Here is a 20,215-nt window from a genome sequence, read left to right as displayed (position 1 = left end):
CCACATTTATCTCTCAGCCCCAACCCATAAGCTTCATTTCCGATGAAGGGGTTATGCCCGAAACGTCGATTCTCCTGCTCTTCGGAAGCTGCCTGACCTGCTATCCTTTTCCAGTACCACACTCTCAACACTTGATGGTACAGGATGACTCATTAATCAATTGAGGGAGGACCTTTAGAAATACCATAACATGTGAGCATAACCTCACAGCATTTCCCACCAGGATAGGCAAGGATAAAGCTTCCTTTTGAGAAAGTAGCTTCATTCTGGTAAAGAGAGGGAAAGCTTGCTTTGGGCGAGTGGTTCAAAGTAACAATGCAATTAAGTGTCACTAACACACTCTTAAGCTGTCCAGATCTTTTTTTTTGTTTTTGGACAAAGTTGCATTATAGAAGTTTTTTTTATAAATAATTTCAACAGTGCTGTATATAAAATAATAAATGACATCAAAATTATTTGTGGGCGGCACGGTGGCGCAGTGGTTAGCACTGCTGTCTCACAGCACCTGAGACCCAGGTTCAATTCCCGACTCAGGCGATTGACTGTGTGGAGTTTGCACGTTCTCCCCGTGTCTGCGTGGGTTTCCTCCGGGTGCTCCAGTTTCCTCCCACAGTCCAAAGATGTGCGGGTCAGGTGAATTGGCCATGCTAAATTGCCCGTAGTGTTAGGTAAGGGGTAAATGTAGGGGTATGGGTGGGTTGCGCTTCAGCGGGTCGGTGTGGACTTGTTGGGCCGAAGGGCCTGTTTCCACACTGTAAATAATCTAATCTAATCTAATCTTAAATATTTTATGCAGCAAGTGGTTTTTTTCCCCCTGAAGCAGCAAAAATTGATCCAGAAAAAAAAAGATTTAATGCATGGCATGATTAAGGTCTGGAAAGCATTGCTTGAGCCTATGTTAAATACAGGTTCAATCAAGGAATTCAAAAGAGAATCAGACAATTCTTCGGGGAAAAAAAAGAACAAAAGTGCAGCGTGAAAGGCAGAAGTGAAATGATAGCCCTAAATTAAATGGTCATTTGGAGAGCCAAGACAGACAACATCCAAATGGTCCCCTTCAATGGCATAATGATTCTATTATTCATGATCAATCTTCTCTTTTCATCTGAAAAACAATAACCCAGAAACTAAAACTTACACAGATTAACAAATCAGGAGCAAATCACACAGGAGATGCCGCTGACGTTTGTACACCACACCACAGATCTCTATATCTAGATGAAGGAACTGAGGGCATTCTGGTTAAGTTTGCAGATTATACAAAGATACGCATGAATTATTAAAGAGTTAAATTGCTCCGCTGACCTGCAAGAAATTGAATGACCCAGAGGTAGGGTGGTGTATCTTTGTCTTATAGGTGGAATGTGGGAGGTTTACATTCCCATCCCTTGCCATTCAGGGATGATTTACATTTTCATCCCCTATTCAGAAATCAATAAAAACTGGACAGTTGACTACTCCTCTATAATTACAAAAAACAATTTGCAATAGATTTGACCATTAAGGGATGATTTGCGTTGCATTGTTTCTGGAGGTGAAGTCGTCACTGCACTGTCTTGAATGGCATGTGACTGGGGGGGGACAAAATGGCTGGGGGTTTTCTTGTGAGCATTACTAGCCATGATGTAAATATTTTGTATAAAGGAAAGACTGTTTCCTTTGTTCGGGAGAACTTTTGCCACAATCCTGTAAGGCTTGCGAGGTGTGTTCAAGGTTCCTCCAGAACGTTTGTGCTGTACCATGCATTTTGGTTGCTTCTTCACAGAAGTTAGAATGCTGCAGTTGCTTCAAGTATGTTAGAACCTCGGGAGAAAAAGAACTCAACAGGTAGCATTGAGGAGGTGGTGAGACTATAGAAGGATTTGGACAGGTCAGGAGAATGGGCAAAGGAGTGGCAGATGGAGTACAATGTGGGAAGATATGAGGTCATGCAATTTGGTAGGAAGGATAGAAGCATGAACTATTTCCTAAATGGGGAGAAATTTCAGAATTCTGAGGTACATAAAGACTTAGGGGTTCTAGTCCAGGATTCTCTCAAGGTAAACTTGTAGGTTGAGTCAGTAGTTAGGAAAGCAAATGCAATGATGGCATTTATTTTGAGAGGGCTTGAATATAAAAGCAGGGATGTACTTCTGAGGCTCTACAAGGCTGTGGTCAAACCACATTCGGAGTTTTGTGTGCAGTTTTGGGCCCCATATCTCAGGAAGATGTACTGGCTCTGGAACATGTTCAAAGGAGGTTGACGAAAATGGTCCCAGGAATGAAAAGCTTAACATATGAGGAACATGAGAACTTTGGTCTAAACTCAAAGGAGTTTAGAAGGATGAGGGGGGGATCTAATTGAAACATACAGAATACTGAATAGCCTGGACAGAGTAGATATTAGGAAGATGTTTCCATTTGTAGGAGAGAATAGAACCCAAGGGCATTGCCTTAGAGCAAATGGAAGTCCTTTTAGAACGGAGATAAGGACAAACTTCTTCAGCCAGAGAGTGGTGAATCTATGGAGGCCATGTCATTGAGTATATTTAAGACAGAGACAGATAGGTTCTTGAGCATCAAGGAGATCAAGGGTTGAGGAGAATGGGGTTAAGAAACTTATCAGCCATAATTGAATGGTGGGGGAGACCCGATTCTACTAATTTCTACTCCTATGTCTTATGGTCTTATCTTGTGATTCTCTCTCATAAAAACAACCTGCAAACAATACACACTGGAAAGAAAGATGAAAACTTCATCAAAAGCAAGTAATCTCATTTCTTCCATTTGAAATAAATATGATCCTGAATTATGATATATTATATGTTGCCTAGAGTCAAGCATAGAGGTGGTTTTCAACTGTAGGAATAAAATTAGGCAGAAAAGACCTAAACCCTTAATCTGCCAAGGTCTGTCCAAAAGTGTATAACACCACAGGCTGCTCACAGTTTCATGTGAAACATGCAATGCTCAGTGGCTGTGCAACTCTTAAGTGACATAGCATTTCAAATTTGCAGATTTGTAAATATTGTTGTGAGATTGGGAGAACGTTAGCAGACTGTGTGGGCACTGTTATAATGTTGACATGTTCTTAGTTGCAGTTATGTGTGGTTGCATTATGGAACAGGGAGGTCTGATTGATGAGACAGGTGGATGCATCTATCGAACAAATTTTGGCAAGAATGAAATCACTGTGCTTATGACTGCACACTTAAGTTCACCTTATCCTCCTTTTGTGATGGCCTATTCCAGAAAGGTGTAGCCTCATCCCAGTCTATTCTGGTCAGCACATCTTAAGCAGGCTGGAATATAGCAGTGCAAATGTTATCACCAAAATCATGAAGTAGGAGGTGGTGAGGAAGGAGCCACCTGAACAAATGTGTTCCCAGGATTTAATGGGTTGTCAGATAAGGAGCAGAAATATCAATGGTGCTTGACAACACAGGATGACTTAACCTCCAAAACAGCAGTTATTAAAAATCTGATTAAATGTACCTCTAATTAGATTGGTTTCACGACTTTAAACTGTATTAGTTTAAAATAAAAAAAAAGTTATGAGATTGAAATTCAGATCATAGAATCAGAGATGCACAGCATGGAAACAGACCCTTTGGTCCAACTCGTCCATGCCGACCAGATATCCTAATCAAATCTAGTCCCATTTGCCAGCACTTGGCTCATATCCCTCAATCTTTCCTCTTCATATACACATCCAGATACCTTTTTAATGTTATAAATGTACCAGCCTCCACCACTTTCTCCTGGCAACCCCTTTCCATGCACACACTACCTTCTGTGTGAAACAGTTGCCCCTTAGGTCCCTTTTGAATTTTTCCCCTCTCCATGCCCCTCATGATTTTATAAATGTCTGTAAGGTCACCTCTTGGCCACTGATGCTCCGGAAAAAAAGCCCCAGCCTAATCAGCCTCTCCCAATAGTTCAAACCCTCTAACCCTGGCAACATCCTTGCAAATCTTTTCTGAACCCTTTCAAGTTTCACAACTTCCTTCCAATAGGAGGGAGACCAGGATTGCATGCAATATTCCAAAACTGGTCTAACCAATGTCCTGTACAGCTGTACATGACCTCCCAACTCCTATACTCAGTGCTCCAACGGATAAAGGAAAGCTTACCAAATGCCTTCTTCACTATCCTATTTACCTGCGACTCCACATTCAAGGAGTTATGAACCTGCAATCCAAGGTCTCTTTGTTCAGTAACACTCACCAGGACCTGACCATTTAGTGCATAGGTCCTGTGCTGATTTGCCTTTCCAAAATGCAGCACCTCACATTTATCTAAATTAAACTCCATTGCCACTCTTCAGCCCATTGGCCCATCTGATCAAGATCCCATTGTAATCAGGAGGTAACCTTCTTCACTACACCTCCAATTTTGGTGTTACCTGCAAACTTACCAACTATGTTCACATCCAAACCATTTACATAAATGATGAAAAGCAGTGGACCCAGCACCGGGCCCTGTGGCACTCCACTGGTCATGGGCTTCCAGTCTGAAAGCCAGCCTCCATCACCCTGTCTTCTACCTTCGAGCCAGTTCCGTATCCAAATGGCAAGTTCTCCCTGTATTCCACGAGATCCAACCTTGCTAACCACCCTCTGATGGAGAACCTTGTCGAACACCTTACTGAAGTCCGCACAGATCACGTCCACTGCTCTGCCCTTAGACGACTGCTCATTGTTTTAAGAGCAAGGATATAATTCAGACAAATGCAAACTGATTTATTGCAAGTCAACTTAAACATTCCAAAATTTAGAATAAGAAAAAGGAAATTAAGTCCAAGAAAATGCAGATATTCAGAAGAATATTTAATCTGACCCAGATTCCAGGATAACAATTCCACTGTAACACAGAACATGGACAAGAGAGGGTAGTGCAGTGTACCTAGCCATGTGGATGCATGCACCATCTAGAAGCCGCACCTTTTGAGGAGAAAAAAAAAGAGAATGGAGAAATGTTATATTAGATGAACACCACTGTAGCTTGATTTCAGTTCTTGTTTTATGTGGGCAACAGCCCCATTTGAAAATCAGAAATCTCTCTGAAGATATGGAAATGCTGCACAGATGTGTATTTCAATAAATGTGAAAAGCTATAAAAAGTTAATTTAAATTTAAAAAACCTCTTGTCAAAGCAGGGGTCTGAATCTATGTTTAGATAACTACTCTAATTGTTTTTAATTATTATTTGACACAACAAAATAGAAAGGAAGCTTCAGAAAGAGTGGTAACTTTGTTTATGTAGAATCTCACTGAAACCAAATTGCATTGCTCATCAAACACTGCCCTAATTATGTTATGTTATTTCCATTTTCTAATTTGATTTGGGATTTTTTTTGGTCTCTCTTTGAAAAGATATTTTGCAGATGACTCACAATAAATAAAGGCAGCTTTCGTGTTTAATTTAAAAAATACCATTCTCATGAATCACAATCCCACCATCCCAACACTCATTTCCATCTCAAACTAATTGCAGCAGAAACTAGCTAATGTAGATCTACCTACATTAGAGTGCTTATTCCAATCAGAAGTTCAATGAGTGAAATTAGATGTCTATTAATCATATGATCACACGTATATCAATATCATATCACAAACAACAAAAGCAGTAACTTGCCAGATATCAAAGCCAAAAGGCTTCATCCAAGCATTGTTGCAGCTTCATCTCCTCAATTAAAGGAGCCTAACTACCAGGATTACTGACTGTTCTCCACATTCATCCTTGCACAGCTGTTCCTATCTTGAACCCTTTGCTGTACAGTGGTCATGAACTTTCTCCTGATGGCTTGTCTATTTCACGCTCAACTCCCCTTTATTTCACAATTTCAGGCTTTATCCCACTCAATTCCAACACACATCCTGGTCAGAGATACGATAACACACCTTTCGAGCAGATGGGACTTGAACCTGGGCCTTCTGCCTCAGAGGTAGGGACACTACCAGTATGCCACAAGAGCTCTCCCAGAACGGTTTTATTTGCCTAACATATACCCACGGCTGTGCAGCACAACCACATGCAACTCCCAACTTCAACTAAACACCATGCTTTAAGTCACCAAGAGAATTAAAATTCTTACTTTGTCTCCCACCCATTATGATAAAACTATTTTGTTTACATTAGTTGTAAAAGCATTTTCCTTCTGATCTCTTCCACAATAAAAAAAACACATGCCCACATACATTATGTACAAAAATCTAGTTAACCTGCTGCAACTTGAGTTCAGTCAAAGGTAGAATGTTAGTTCCTTCTCTTCACTTTCTGCACAATATTTCATTTTAAATTAACACACTCAATAAACGACTAACTTCTCTCAAAATCATACTGTATCAAAACTGATGTAGCAGCACAATGCATTTTAAAATTAGCATCCTTGGTACTTCAGATCTTATCCTTGAAAAGGAACATTCTCACGACACAATGATCTTCGCTCCAGCAAAACGGCCACAAATGGCAACACTCCAGACACTGCTATATGCGTGAAATCAACTTTCCTCTTGCTGATTGACATTGCATGGGATCAATCTATGTCAACTTCACTCAGTTTCCTGATTTACCAGATCAGATCCAACCCTACAACTCAGCAGCAGCCTCCTCAACTGTCCTACCTGCCCACCTGTCCGCTCCACCCTCTACTTAGACCTATCAACACCACCCCATCTTCATCTACCTATCAGATCACCACCTACCTTCTCTCTCCGCTCCCCACTCCCCCCAGCTCCACCCCACTCCCATTTATCTCTCAGCCCACTTTGGCTCCACTCCACCCTCACATTCCTGATGAAGAACTTATGTTCGAAACATCAACTTTCCTGTTCCTTGGATGCTGCCTGACCGCTGTGCTTTTCCAATTTCTGACTCTAATATCCAGCATCTGCAGTCCCCACTTTCTGCTACTATTTAATATAGAATTGATTGTAAAACTTGATAAAAGCAGCACACAAAATGGTTGCATTGATTTGATTCTCAGTTTAGGAGCAACCTCAAGCCTAGATACCTTACCATATGCAAGTAACAAAGAAAGGGCACATCAAAGTGAACATAAATGAGATGGAATGATTTATTTCGCCTCCAGCAGCCCATAGTATATGACCATTGGAAACGTACTTTCCCCAAAGTTGGGTTTCGTGACTGCAACAGGCTACATTGCACGCGATGTCCTAGGCTGATCCCTGCCACATTCCCATTTCCTGCCTGCCTTGAAAATTAAGAGAGAGAGAGAGAGAGAGAGAGAGAGATAAAGAATTTCTTCACAATATTTCCTCACAATTTATGATTTTTTTTTAAAGCTCTCTGAAGAAGCTCACTGACCAATGTCAACGAAGGAACCCGAACAGTGTTAGGCACTCCATTTTTGTGCATAAGGTCTTGACACTTGTTTTAGGTAACCACTTGTTGCAGTTTCTTAATTGGAGGGAACGGTTCTTTCAAGCTCCCAAACGTGTGCAAATTTCCAATTTCCAACCAAGGAAATAGCCTCAAAGATACAGCCAAGATGGTTGTTTATGATTGATAAATCTTAATAACTTGATTCACTGTCAATCTCAACAGGTCAGAAATGATCAATTTTGTCCTCAAGGATAAATTCTCTCTTTCAACATTATTGAAATCTTCAATGTTATATTGGAAGGAGTAATAAGGTGTAATAAAATAAGTGCACCCTTCAGAACAAATGCAAATTATTCTGATAAAGATGTAGATGCTATTTGCAGGTCTGGATGTTTACAATTGAGGCCAATGGGTTTGGGATTCAGCTCTGTGAAAGCAGTTTTGTTTTTAAATAAAAAGGTCAGAAATTAATCTTGAGTAGTGACCTAAAAACATCATTGCAAAAAAAACATGATTCAGTTAAGCGCCTTGCAGGATACCTGTGCTGTTGATTGCTGAAATGTTTGATTGAGGCACTTAAGAGGACAATGCATGACTAAAGATAAATTATGTGCAGGATTATAGGGAAAAGGGCAAGAGATGGGCAAGTTAAAATGCTCAGTCAGTGCAGACCTGATAGGGTGGAAGTCCTGCTTCCACAATGTAGCAGTTATGAGATTCCGTGTTTGAGTCAGTGCAGAAAATCAAAGGACTTGGTCAGAGTTGAAGAATCAAGTTTTCAGTTCTGGTGACATCTTTCAGTCTGGCAAACAGACTTCAATTTGTGAACTCTCCAGGCTGTGGGAGTTTGTATGGAAGATTTCAGGTCATTGGAACTGAAAGGGACGGCACGGTGGCATAGTGGCTGGCATTGCTGCCTCACAGCGCCAGAGACCTGGGTTCAATTCCCGCCTCAGGCGACTGACTGTGTGGAGTTTGCACATTCTCCTCATGTCTGAGTGGGTTTCCTCTGGTTGCTCCGGTTTCCTCCCACAGTCCAAAAATGTGCAGGTTAGGTGAATTGGCCATGCTAAATTGCCCGTAGTGTTAGGTGCGGGGGTAAATGTAGGGGAATGGGTCTGGGTGGGTGCGCTTTGGCAGAAGTGTGGACTTGTTGGGCCAAAGGACCTGTTTCCACACTAAGTAATCTAATCTAATCAAGGGAGTTTAGGTCACCAAAACTGAAAAGGACTTCAACCCTTCAGAATGAAAAAAAAGACATTCAGACCAACAGAATTGGAAATTAGTAGCAGAGTATCTGAGCAGTCCAAAAAGGAGAATGAGAAAGATTTTAAGAAAGCAATTAACAAATAGAGTATTTTTTTAGGATTAAGTGAAGTATAACACTGGAAAACAGATTGAAACTTTGTTTTGCCAGTTATGTCAAACCTTTTCTCAACTAATATGTACCTTTGATTCTCTTCTGAGTAATAAATGTGCATTGTTATATTAAAGAATAGTGGGAGCCTTGTGCAAACATGTTTTGTGACTAACCACTATGACAGTCAATTGCAAAAAAGAAACTTATGATCTATCAAGCCAGATTTCTTTCCAGGACCTGCCATGTCCAGTATTACTATCAGCTGGGATCATAACAATAGCACTAAAGCTATTAAACGCTAATTAATCAATGTAAGATTTTCTTCAAACCATTTTAATATCGCTTGTATTTCTGGTTGTAAGGCATTTTAACATCTGCTGTTTTTCAGTTTCTAAGTAAAATGTAACCAGCTTCATGTCAACTAGCATGTGGAGCTCACTGGGTTGTAGAAACATGAAGAGCTGCAAATGTGTTGCTGGAAAAGCGTAGCAGGTCAGGCAGCATCCAAGGAGCAGGAGAATCAACGTTTCGGGCATGAGCCCTTCTTCAGGCTCATGCCAGAAACGTCAATTCTCCTGTTCCTTGGATGCTGCCTGACCTGCTGCGCTTTTCCAGCAACACATTTTCAGCTCTGATCTCCAGCATCTGCAGACCTCACTTTCTCCTGGTAGAAACATGAAACCTGGCAGTGGAGGCAATGGTCTACAGATTGTTATTACAGAGACTCAGCAAATGTTCTCGGGACTGTGTTCCAATACCGCCATAGCAGATGGAGGAATTTGAATTCAATAAATATCTGGAATTAAGAGTTTAATGATGACCATGAATCCATTGTTGATCATCAAAAAAAACCCATCTGATCCACTAATGCCCTTTAGGGAAAACTATTGCCATCTTTATCTGGTCTGGCCTAGATGTTACTCCAGACCCACAGCAATGTCGTTGAATCTTAACTGCCCTCCAGATACTTAGGGATGGACAATAACTGCTGGCCTCGCCAATGACCCCCCTCATTCCATGAATGAATTCAACGAAAAAGACATCAGGATGCAAGGGGAAGAATCTTGACCAAAGAACTTGAAAAGGGTTCAGAAAACATTTATGAGGATTACAGGATTTTAGATGTAGGGATTTTGCTGGGGGCTGTTTTCCCTGGAGCGTGGGAGGCTGAGGGGTGACCTTATAGAGGTTATAAAATCATGAGGGGCATGGATAGGGTAAATAGACAAAGTCATTTCCCTGGGATGGGGGAGTCCAGAACTAGAGGGCATAGGTTTAGGGGAGAGAGGAAAAATATAAAAGGGACCTAAAAGGTAACTTTTTCAAGAAGAGGGTAGCACGTGTATGGAATGAACTGCCAGGGGAAGTGGTTGAGGCTAGTGCAATTGCAATATTCAAAAGGCATCTTGATGGGTATATGAATAGGAAGGGTTTAAAGGGAAATGGGCCAAGTGCTGGCAATTGGGACTCGATTAGGTTGGGATATCTGGTCGGCATAGACGAGTTGGATCGAAGAGTCTGTTTCCATGCTGTACATCTCTATGATGGTATGATCATTGCTGGGACTCATATAGAACAGATAGCAGAGTAACAAATGTAACCTCTGTACTGAAGAAGGGCGTCTGAGGGAGAAAACAGGAAACAATAAGTCACTTAGCTTGACATCTGTTGTGGGGAAGCTGTCAGAATCTATTGTTAAATAGGTCGCAGTTACAAACTCAGAAAAACTTCGGCAAACGGGAAGAGTCAACCCAGTTTCGTGAAAGAGAAATCATGTTTAATCAATGTATTCGGCTCCTTTGAGGGAGTAATGTGAATCATAGATAAAGAGGATCCAGAAGCACAGAATCAAACCCTTCTGTCCAATTCATCCATGCCAGATATCCCAAGCTAACCTAGTCCCATTTGCCAGAACTTGGCCCATATCCCTCTAAACTCTTCCTACTCATATACCCATTGTCTTTTAGATGTTGCAATTGTACCAGCCTCCACCACTTCCTCTGGCAGCTCATTCCATCTATGCACCATCCTCAGTGAAAAGTTGCCCCTCAGATCCCATATAAATTTTTCCCCCTCTAGTTTTGGACTCCCCCCACCCTGGGGGGACATACTGTACTTGGATTTTCAAAAAGTATCTGATAAGATGTTACCTGAAAGGCAATCACAAATAAAAGGTTCATGGTTAAGGGGATAATATTTTAACATGTATAAAAGGTTGGCTGGCTAATAGAAAACAGATTATAGTCCATTGTTTGATTGAAGAATATGACAAATAAGAATCTCATAAGGGCTCTGATGGGGCCTCAACATTTTATCATTTACATTTACGTCTTAATTCCCTTTATCTAAGGCACAGTAGCTAAATGTACAGATGGCACACAATTAGGTAAGAAAGTATATTATCTAGAAGACATTGGAGGTTTGCAGAAGAACATAAATACTTTGACTAACTAGCAGAAGTTTGGCAGTGGGATTAAAATGCTGGAAAATGTGAAGTTGTTCACTTTGCTGGGGAAAACAGAAGAGCAGAATATTACTTAAAGAGAATGTCTGCAGAAATCAAAGGTGCAGGGGCATTTGGATATTGCACTATATAAATCACAAAATGTTAGCATGGTGGTCCAGCACATTCTCAAAAAGGTTAATGGCAAGCCAACCTTTATGAAGAGGACCTGCCAATACAAAAAGGCTACACATGGATCAGTCACGTACGGATTGATGAGACCACATCTCAAATACAGTGTGCCATTTTGGTCTTCTTATTTAAGAAGGAATGGAAATACTTTGGAGCCAGTTCAGAGGTGGTTTGCCAGATTGATATCTTATGTGAACAGGTTGTCTCATGAGGATAGTTTGGGCACGTTTCACTTGTTTCCATTGGAGTTTAGAAGAGTGAGGGATGACTTGATTAAAATGCATAAGGTCATGAATGGACTTAACAGGCTGAACATGAGAGCTCTTGTGGGCAAATTCAGCATGAATTGATACTGTACTAAAATTAGGGGTCACCCTTAGGACAGAAATTAGAGTACTTTTTCCACTCAGTGAGTGAATCTCGGCCTCAGATGGCAGTGGAAGTGGGGTCATTGGTTATTTTCAAGACAGAGATGGAAGATTTTTGATAAGCAAGGAAAGCAAAGATTATCAGGGAATGTGAAATTCAAAACACAAAATAGATCAGCCATGAACCTAAGTGATGGAGCAGGCTTGAGGATCCAAATGGTTTTGTTCTGCTCCCACTTTTCTATGTTTATAAGCTTAGTTGATTACTAGAAGGTTTCCACATCACTGATATCTAGAGAACAGGACCTGGACCTTTAAAGAAAGCAAGCCTCAGAGTTTTAATCACCTTCATAATTGGCTGGCCTTTGTATTCTCTCAGTTCTCTTCTAGGAGGAACAGTACAATAAAATTGGTAGAAATTGGAGGAAGGAAGGATCTCTAACAACAACGGGAATTTGCTTAAATTGGTTATTCTGCCTTATCGGTTGTGAAGTGCTTTGGGGCATCCTGAGACATATAAAATGGATGTTCTTTCTTTCCTGGAGGATTAAATAAGCCTCACTGCCTCAGCACTTGAAAGTTTCTCTTTGCCAACATCTTCCACCTGTGAAATATAACTACACTTTGTATACTTTGATACCTGGGAGTTACATTGGGGAGAGTGATGTAATTGTGCAATCCTCCACCTCAAGGCTTCACCCTACATTCTCTAAAGACGGTCACTCCCAACTGCCAGCTTTTAATCCACTCTCAGTGCATGAATACAGAATCACATTTCTGCTGTGCAGCACAGACTTGCTTTACGCTCTTCTGCTATGATTGCGACATTGGAAACCTCACTATTTAAGCCCATAGTGAGAAATGTTATCAATACTGCGTTCAACAAATTTATAAGAAAGTGCCTTCCACAATGCAGACTCTGACAAGATCAGTTGTAAATAGAATTATAAAGGGCTGGTGGCAAAATACACTCATGCAGTTAATATACAATTTAATCTCTTGTATTTTTCAGACTGCAACTCTCTGCATTCTTATTTGAAATAATGTGTGCTAATGACATTACTTCCCCGTAATCATGTTTTTTTATCAGGTAATAACTTTGCATTGATTAGAATTGCTAATCTGGTCAGACCGAAGGTCATCACACAGTGATTCTGCAAGCTGTAGGCACTGATGATTTGTCAGCAGATTCCATGGTGTCGAGAAACAAGCACACAATGAAAGATAATCAGCCAACTAGATCGACAATTTCCACTTTGTTGTAAGAAATATTAATCTTTAAATGGTCTATTACTTTTGAAGAGTCCTGGCTGGAGCCAATTTCAGACAAAGCAGCGGGTGAGGTCAGTTTCTCAGTTAAATTAGAGTGTAGTTTGATCATTATCCAGTAATCAAGGGGGATGGTTTAGGGCATGATGAATGCGGAGCAGTGAACACAAAACCAGAGTGATTGTTGAAGCCTCTCTGTTAACAGGGAACCAGCAATATTGTCAAAAAAAGATTTTTGTTCAGGGACAGGGGGAAATGGTGGCACATGGATAATGTTACTTTGATCCAGAGCCCCACACTAATGTTCTGGGGATACAGGTTCAAATCTCACTATGGCAGATGGTGAAATTTGAATTCATTAAAAAAAAGTTCATCTAATGGAAACCATGTAACAAGTGTCGACTGTCATAAAAAAACATCTGATTCATTAATATCCTTCAGGGATATTTAATGCTTACCTGGTCTGGTCTAATTGGGACTCCAGACTCACAGCAATGTGGTTGACTCAACTGCCCTTCAGGAAATTATGGAAGGGCAATAAGTGTTGACCCAGCCAGTGACGCCCAACACTCATGAACAAGTAAAAAAAAATGTTGTGTTGACACACCTCTGGGGCTAGTGGGTCTTAAACCTGGACCTTCCGACCCAGAGACAGGCACACTACCCCTGCACCATAAAAGCCTCTGACCAATAATATGACATTGGCAAAAGCACAACAGGTCAGGTAGCATCTCATGAGCAGGAAAGTCAAAATTTAGGGTTTGTGACCAAAACATCGACTCTCCTGCTCCTCAAATGTTGCCTGACCTGCTGTGCTTTTACCAGCACCATGCTTCTTGACTCTGACTCTCCAGCATCTGCGGTCCTCACTTTCTCCCAACATTATGACATGCGCACACGAAAATTGATTGCTTGGATAAGATACATCACTGGACAATAAGTAACACTGTCAAACTGCACTGTGATTATGAAAGAGTTCATTTGTTCTGCTGACCTGCAAGAAATTGAATGCCCTGGGGGGTAAGGTGGTGTGTTTTTGTCTTATAGGAGGAATGTCGGGGGTTTACTTGGCCATTTCCTTGCCATTCAGGGATCAATAAGAACGTTACAGTTGGAATTTGACTACTCCTCTGTAGGTGGAAAAAAATACAATTCATACCAGATCTCACAATTAAGGGATGATTTGCATTACATTGTTTCTGGAGGTGAGGTGGTCACTTGTAAGCATTGCTAACTGAGGAAACAGTCCTTCCTTTATACATTGTTCAAAGAGACCCCTGGAGACACCTCGCCAGCATGGCGAGGAGTGTTCATAGTTTCTCCAAAGCATGTAATGTACTGTGTTCAATAAAATGTGGTTGCTTGTTCACAGAAGTTGGTGCATTGCATCAAGTGAGTAAGAACCTCAGGAAAAAAAAACATAACAGCACCACAGCAACAGTGTATTCAAGAATGAGGCATAGCTGGGGAAGGAGAAACCTGGAGGTGTAGTTTTATAGTAATAACTATAAAACTAATGTTTGGACTAATCTAATCTGTACTCAATGATAGTAATAAACTTGCTGAGCTATACCTTGATGATTAAAAATATATTTTGAACCCAGGGAGATTACAATGTTTCAAAGTATTCACTGCTGCCTTTTTAGTTATCAGGAACAGTAAAAGGTAGTTATGAACATACCAAAGTGCAAACCCAATGTTGCAATGAAACATTGTTGGAATTTTGTCAGGAATACAACTTTCATTGTTTAAACTGCTCTGTGAGCAGTAACATGCCATGAACTATCAATATAGAATAGATTCAAAACAGATGCAGTAGCTCAAACTTAGGCAATCTGTAACCTTATGGTCTGGCATTTGCCTTGCCATTCCCATCAAACTAGTGGGCCAACCCTGTTCAATAAGATTAGGAGCAGCATTAGACATAGATGCCAACCTGGTGAAGCAACACAGGACTACGTGCTTTTCAAACAATGGAAGTAGCACACAATAGACGGAGATAAGTAACTGGGATGCTGGAAAAGCACAAGAGGTCAGGCAGCATCTGAGGAGCAGGAGAATCGACATTTTGGGCCGGAGCCCTTAATCAGGAACAAGCCTAATTCCTGATGAAGGGCTCTTGCCCTAAATGTCAATTCTCCTGCTCCTCAGATGCTGCCTGACCTGCTGTGCTTTTCCAGCATTCCACTCTCAACTCTGATCTCCAGCCCTCACTTTCTCCGAGAGATAAGTGACTGCACAACCAACAGATCAGATCAAATCTCTGCAATCCTACCACATCCAGTTGTGAAGAGCGGTTTTCAATTAATCAACAAACCAAGGAAAGAGCTTCCACAAATATACCCATCCTCAACAGTGGTTAGGCGGGCAAGTACATCTGTGCAAAAGAGAAAGATCACCGACTAGTGCTTCAGCTATCTCAATCTCTTCCTGTTGCCCCACTATCACAAATACTCGTCCAAGCCAACTCAATTCACTCCACATAGCAAGAAATAGCTGAAGGCATTAGACAACTTTATGAACTCTGACAACATCCCAAATGTAGCACCAAAAACTTATACTCCAGAACCAGCTGCACCACTACCAAGTTGCTCCAGTACAACTACAGCCTGACCTTGTGGAAGATTACCCAACTCCAACTTATAGCTAAAAGGCAAGAAAAATCTCGTTTGGTCAATTACTACCCCATCAGTCTACTCTTGATCATCAGCAAAGTGATGAAAAGTGTCATCAACAAGACCATCCAAATTACTTATACAGCAATAACCTGCTCACCAACGTTAGTTATCTGGCTCCTGACATCATTTCACTACTTATCCAAATGTGAACAAAATAGTCATACTCAAGAGGTGAAAGGAGAATGACTGCATCAACATGTTTTTGCATTTGACCAAGCACAGCAGCAAACAAAACTGAAGTCATTAGGACTGACATTCCTGATGAAGGACTTATGTCCAAAACATCGACTCCCCTGCTCCTTGGACGCTGACTGACTGCTGTGCTTTTCCAGCACCACTCTTTTCAACTCCGAAGTCACTAGGAACCAGGGGAAAATAACATAACTGCATGGAGTCATCCTAACACAAAGGACAAAGGTTGTGGCTGTTGAAGATCAATCATATCAGACCCAGTATACCATTGCCAGAGTTGCTCAGGATTGTGTCCTTGGGTTTAAACATCCACAGCTGTTTCATCATCACCTTCCAACCATCATAAGGTCAAAAGTGGAGATATTTGTTTCCAATTAAATGTTCAGTACCAACTCCCCAGTAGCGAACCAGTACATGTAAAATTTTTAGCAAAATCAGAACATTCAGCTTCGGGCTTACAACTGGCAAGAAATATTGACATCACACAATTTCCAAAAAATTCTATCCTCAACAAAAGAAAATTTTATATCTCTCATTGACATTCAAATACCATTACTATCATTGAATAACATCACCATTAAATAACATCACCACTAACATCCTGTGTGTTATCATTAACCAGAAACTTAACTGGAAAAGCCACCTAAATACTGTGGTGACAACAGGTCAGAGGGTGGGAATTCTGCAGCAATTAACTTGCCCCCTGACTCCTCAGTGTTTGCCTGCCATCTATTAGGCACAAATCAGTAGTGTGACAGATCATCTCCACTTTCCTGAGCAAGTGTAGATCTAACATCACTCAAGAAGCCCAGCATTATCTAAAACAAAGAAGTTTGACTGATCAGCAGCCCATCCATCGCTTTCAAGATTCATTCCCTCCAGCACAAATACACAACGGCAGCAGTGTGTGCAAAACACAATGTGAACTGCAATGACTTACTGAAGTTCTTTTGACAGCATTTTGCAAACCCATGACCTCTACCATCTAGAAAGGCAAAGAAAACAAAAGTATGTGAACACCAACAGAGATTTATCCTCCAAACTGTACACCATCCTAACTTACAACTATATCACTACTCCATCACTGCCACTGGGTTATATTCCTGGGACTACCTTTCTAACAGTACTGTGAATGTCCCAACACCACTGACTACAGCAGTTCAAAAAGTCAGCTCAGCACCATCCCATCAACATCAGCCATGGCTTTGAATAAATCATCCAAAATTAATGGCTTGCTAAAAAAGAACAAAATAGATCTTCAACAGCTCAAGTAAAGTGATAACTGACCATGCCCTAAGGGAAGAATTCCAATATCTGCTAATGCTAACCCTTGGGTCCCATTCCTTAAAGGATGAATATGAAACTTCACGTAAATGTCATATGTTTAATTAATACACATTAATACCTTATGTCAGAATTAGCAGTCTTGTGTGAAAGGGATGTAAGTGATGCATACCATGATAAGTCATTTTACAGGGAAATCTTTTAAACATCTGTCGGTCTATCAACAGATAAACCTTCTCATCTCCTCTGTCACACTCTCTCTTCTCTTTAACAATATATCATCAGTGCAGTTATAAACATTTCCCTTATTTCTATTTTACCCACTCTGTTCTTGCCCTTGTCTACATCCACAATGAATTCAGCACTAAGAGTTTCATGTTTTCATTATAAAGAAACCAATTCCAAAATCTTTTAAGATGTTTAAAAGTAGCTGTCATCTTCAATAGAGAGAAACCTGCAACCAGAGTTGAGACCAATGCAACCACATCCTGATTTACCTTTCCACAGGGATCTCAAAATTATGTTCAGCTTTCCTTAATATTTTTCTTCCCCCAACAGGCGGTGGTTAATTTAAACTTTATATTGATGTCCATATAACCACTTTTTTTTTTCAAATAAACTGGTCTTTCTTCACTCTTTTCCAAATTTTTTTGCTTTAGAGGGATACAGATCATATCCAGGCAGATGAGGTAAGTTTAGAATGGCATCCTGGTTGGCCTGTTCCCATTAGACAATAGGTGCAGAAGTAGGCCATTCTGCCCTTTGAGCCAGCACCACCACTCATCATGATCATGGCTGATCATCCTCAATCAGTATCCTGTTCCTGCCTTATCCCCATAACCCTTGATTCCACTATCCTTAAGAGCTCTATCCAACTCTTTCTTGAAAGTATCTAGACACTTGGCCTCCACAGCCTCCTGTGGAGCATTTCTCACACCCACCACTCTCTGGGTGAAAAAGTTTCTTCTCAACTCTGTTCTAAATGGCCCACCCCTTATTTTTAAATTGTGTCCTCTAGTTCGGGACTCACCCATCAGCAGAGACATGCTTCCTGCCTCCAGAGTGTCCAATCCTTTAATAATCTTATATGTCTCAATCAGATTCCCTCTCAGTCTTCTAAACTCAAGGGTATATACAAGCCCAGTCGCTCCAATCTTTCAAAGTAAGATGGTCCTGCCATTCTGGGAATTGACCTCGTGAACCTACGCTGCACTCCCTCAATAGCCAGAATGTCTTTCCTCAAATTTGGAGACCAGAACTGCACACAATATTCCAGGTGTGGTCTCACCAGGGCCCTGTACAGCTGTTGTGGTTCTGTTCGCCAAGCTGGAAGTTTTTGCTGCAAACGTTTCGTTCCCTGGCTAGGGAACATCATCAGTGCTATTGGAGCCTCCTGTGAAGCGCTGCTTTGATGTTTCTTCCGGTATTTATAGTGGTTTGTTCTTGCCGCTTCCTAAGGAGGCTCCAATAGCACTGATGATGTTCCCTAGCCAGGGAACGAAACGTTTGCAGCAAAAACTTCCAGCTCGGCGAACAGAACCACAACAACGGACACCCGAGCTACAAATCTTCAACCAAACTTTAAACCCTGTACAGCTGCAGAAGGACCTCTTTGCTTCTATACTCAATTCCTCTTGTCATGAAGGCCAGCATGCTATTAGCTTTCTTCACTGTCTGCTGTACCTGCATGCTTGCTTTCATTGACTGATGTACAAGAACACCTAGATCTCATTGTACTGCCCCTTTACCTGACTTGGCTCCATTTACGTAGTAATCTGCCTTCCTGTTCTTGCCACCAAAGTGGATAACCACACATTTATCCACATTGAACTGCATCTGCCATGCATCTGTCCACTCACCTAGCCTGTCCCGGTCACCCTGTAACCACCTAACATCCTCCTCACATTTCACCCTACCACCCAGCTTTGTATCATCAGCAACTTTGCTAATAGTACTTTTAATACCATCTATATCATTAATGTATATTGTAAAAAGCTGCAGTCCCAGCACTGTTCCCTGCGGTACCCCACTGGTCACCGCCTACCATTCTAAAAGGGAGGCGTTTATCACTACTTTGTTTCCTGTCAGCCAACTAATTTTCAACCCAAGTCAGTACTTTGACCCCAATACCATGCACCCTAATTTTGCTCACTAACCTCCTATGGGGGACTTTATCAAAGGCTTTCTGGAAGTCTAGGTACACTACATCCACTGGATCTCCCTTGTCCATCTTCAGAGTTACATCTTCAAAAAAGTCCGGAAGATTAGTCAAGCATGATTCCCCTTCATAAATCCATGCTCTGACCTATCCTGTTCTGCTATCCAGATGTGTTGTAATTTCATCCTTTATAATTGATTCCAGCATCTTTCCCACCACTGAGATCAGACTAACTGATCTATAATTCCCTGCTTTCTCTCTCCCTCCTTTCTTAAAACGTGGGACATCATTAGCCACCCTCCAATTTGCAGGAACTGATCCTGAATCTATAGAACATCAGAAAGTGATCACCAATGCATCCACGATTTCTTAAGCCTTCATCAGGAATCGGGCTTTTGCCTGAAATATCAATTTTCCTGCTCCTCGGATGCTGTCTGACCTGCTGTGCTTTTCCAGCACCACTCTAATCTAAACTCTGGTTTCCAGCATCTGCAATGCTCAGTTTTGCCTGGCCTGTTCCCATGCTGTACTGTTTTATGCAACTTGGTGGGATCCCACACTAGTGGCCTTCACAGAGTAATCTCAGTAAGAAAAGGAAAACGAATACCGAAATTACTGGAAAATCTCTGCAGGTTCAATTCTAAGGGTCACTCGATTAGAAACGTTAATTCAGATTTCTCTTCACAGATGTTGCCAGACCTGCTAAGCTTTTCCAGCAATTTCTGTTTTTATTTGACTTACAGCACCTACAGTTACTTCAGTTTTTATTCAGAAAAACAATTGTTCTGATGTGATCTCTGACTGCCGTCTGCTCTTCAAAAAATTCCAAACTGACAGGGGCCGACCCACCACCCATTTCAATTCCCCCAACCACTCCCATTCCTACATCACCATCCTTGGCCTCCTCCATTGCTGAAACAAACCACAAGACTTACTGGAGAAATA

The 20,215-nt window shown here is 41.2% G+C and overlaps 1 protein-coding gene across 4 annotated transcripts in view; it reads right to left on the bottom strand.

Annotated features, from left to right (window-relative positions):
- The window catches only part of slc25a22a (solute carrier family 25 member 22a), a 193,204-nt gene that overhangs the window by 171,226 nt on the left and 1,763 nt on the right, over positions 1 to 20,215 (bottom strand). The window contains exon 1 of one of the 4 annotated variants that reach the window (XM_060838770.1): positions 4,885 to 4,903. The exons of the other annotated variants lie outside the window; for them this stretch is intronic. The gene's annotated coding sequence lies outside the window, so the exon portion shown is untranslated. Of the gene's footprint in view, positions 1 to 4,884; positions 4,904 to 20,215 lie in introns of those variants that run through there. 4 annotated transcript variants of the gene reach the window in all.

Source organism: Hemiscyllium ocellatum, chromosome 18, assembly GCF_020745735.1.
Source record: "Hemiscyllium ocellatum isolate sHemOce1 chromosome 18, sHemOce1.pat.X.cur, whole genome shotgun sequence".
Classification (NCBI taxonomy): domain Eukaryota; kingdom Metazoa; phylum Chordata; class Chondrichthyes; order Orectolobiformes; family Hemiscylliidae; genus Hemiscyllium; species Hemiscyllium ocellatum.
This window is presented reverse-complemented; position numbering and strand designations above follow the sequence as displayed.